Raw genomic sequence first — 2573 nt, 5'->3', positions numbered from 1 at the left:
CACTGTAATTCATATCTCTCCTTGTTTATTTTCCCATTCCCCTCACAACCTCTTATATGTAATTTTGTATAACAATGAGGGTCTCCCTCCATTACCATGCAATTTCCCTTTTCTCTCCCTTTCCATCCCACCTCATGTATCTGTTTAATGTTAATCTTTTCTTCCTGCTCTTCCTCCCTGCTCTGTTCTAGTTGCTCTCATTATATCAAAGAAGACATTTGGTATTTGTTTTTTAGGGATTGGCTAGCTTCACTAAGCATAATCTGCTCTAGTGCCATCCATTTCCCTGCAAATTCTATGATGTGTGTCATTTTTTAGTGCTGCGTAATACTCCATGGTGTATAAATGCCGTATTTTTTTTTATCCATTCATCTATTGAAGGGCATCTGGGTTGGTTCCACAGTCTAGCAATTGTGAATTGTGCTGCTATGAACATCGATGTAGCAGTATCCCTGTAGTACGCTCTTTTAAGGTCTTCAGGGAAAAGTCCAAGAAGGGCAATAGCTGGGTCAAATGGTGGTTCCATTCCCAGCTTTCCCAGGAGTCTCCATACTGTTTTCCAGATTGGCCACACCAGTTTGCAGTCCCACCAGCAATGTACAAGAGTACCCTTTTCCCCACATCCTCACCAGCACTTGTTGTTGTTTGACTTCATAATGGCTGCCAATCTTACTGGAGTGAGATGGTATCTTAGGGTGGTTTTGATTTGCATTTCTCTGACTGCTAGAGATGGTGAGCATTTTTTCATGTACTTGTTGATTGATTGTATGTCCTCCTCTGTGAAGTGTCTGTTCAGGTCTTTGGCCCATTTGTTGATTGGGTTATTTGTTTTCTTATTGTTTAATTTTTTGAGTTCTTTGTATACTCTGGATATTAGGGCTCTATCTGAAGTGTGAGGAGTAAAAATTTGTTCCCATGATGTAGGCTCCCTATTTACCTCTTTTATTGTTTCTCTTGCTGAGAGAAAACTTTTCAGTTTAAGTAAGTCCCATTTGTTGATTTTTGTTATCAACTTTTGTGCTATGGGTGTCCTATTAAGGAATTTGGAGCCCGACCCTACAATATGTAGATCGGAGCCAACTTTTTCTTCTATCAGACGCAGAGTCTCTGATTTGATATCTAGCTCCTTGATCCACTTTGAGTTAACTTTTGTGCATGGCGAGAGGAGGGGATTCAGTTTCATTTTGTTGCATATGGATTTCCAGTTTTCCCAGCACCATTTGTTGAAGATGCTATCCTCCCTCCATTGCATGCTTTTAGCTCCTTTATCAAATATAAGATAGTTGTAGCTTTGTGGATTAGTCTCTGTGTCCTCTATTCTGTACCATTGGTCCACCCTCCTGTTTTGGTACCAGTACCATGCTGTTTTTGTTACTATTGCTCTGTAATATAGTTTTAAGTTTGGTATCGCTATACCGCCTGATTCACACTTCCTGCTTAGAATTGCTTTTGCTATTCTGGGTCTTTTATTTTTCCATATGAATTTCATGATTGCTTTATCCATTTCTACAAGAAATGCCGTTGGGATTTTGATTGGCATTGCATTAAACCTATAGAGAACTTTTGGTAATATCGCCATTTTGATGATGTTAGTTCTGCCTATCCATGAACAGGGTATATTTTTCCATCTTCTAAGATCTTCTTCTAAAAAGAAACAAACTTTATTTTTAGAACACACACACCACACCACACAGCTCTTCAGGAATTCCCACAGATCTCAACTGCCACCACCAGCTTTCCACAAGCCTCTCAACCTCCCCGACTCCTCCTGCTCTTGAGGCCGATTGGCTGGGTCGTGTGGGCAGAGCCAAAAAAAGTCCCCCAATGAGAATCTTCATGGTCTGAAAGGGCGGGGAAACAGCCCAATGAGCATCATTGCAGAGGAGCCAATCAGTTGGCAGCTAGAAGTTTTCTGGGGCTGCTGTGAGCCAATCATCAGCTGGCAGCTGGAAGTTTGCTGGGGTCCTTTCGGCTGTGGCTCTCAACAGTCTTTGAATACTGCCCTTGCTGCTCTGCAATGGACATTATTTTTAAAATTTTTCATTTATTTGTTCTAATTAGTTATATATGACAGCTCAATACTCTTCAATTCTTAGTACACAAATGGGGTACAACGTTTACTTCTCAGGTTATACACGAAGTAGAGTCACATCATTCCTGTAATCATACATGCAACTGGGATAGTGATGGTCTTCTCATTCCACCATCTATCCAACCTCCAGGACCCCTTCCCTCCTCTCCCTCTTATTTTCCAATCCAAAGTTCCTCCATTTATCCCATGGCGCCCCACCCACTGCATTATGCAGCAGCATCCACTTATCAGAGAAAACATTTGGCCTTTGTTTTTTGGGGGATTGGTATATTTTCCTTAGCATGATATTCTCCAACTCTATCCATTTACTTGAAAAGCCATAATTTTATTATCTTCTAATTCTGAGTAATATTTCATTTTGTATATATATACCAAGTTTCTTTATCCATTCATCTGTTGAAGGACTCCTAGTTTGGTTCAACAGCTTAGCTATTGTTATTTGTGCTCCTATAAATATTGATTTGGAAGTGTCACGGTAGTA

The sequence above is a fragment of the Marmota monax genome, unplaced genomic scaffold (assembly GCF_021218885.2).
Source record: "Marmota monax isolate L192 unplaced genomic scaffold, Marmota_monax_Labrador192_F-V1.1 WCK01_AAM20220418_F8-fsc00388, whole genome shotgun sequence".
Lineage (NCBI taxonomy): Eukaryota > Metazoa > Chordata > Mammalia > Rodentia > Sciuridae > Marmota > Marmota monax.
Note: the sequence above shows the minus strand (reverse complement) of the source record.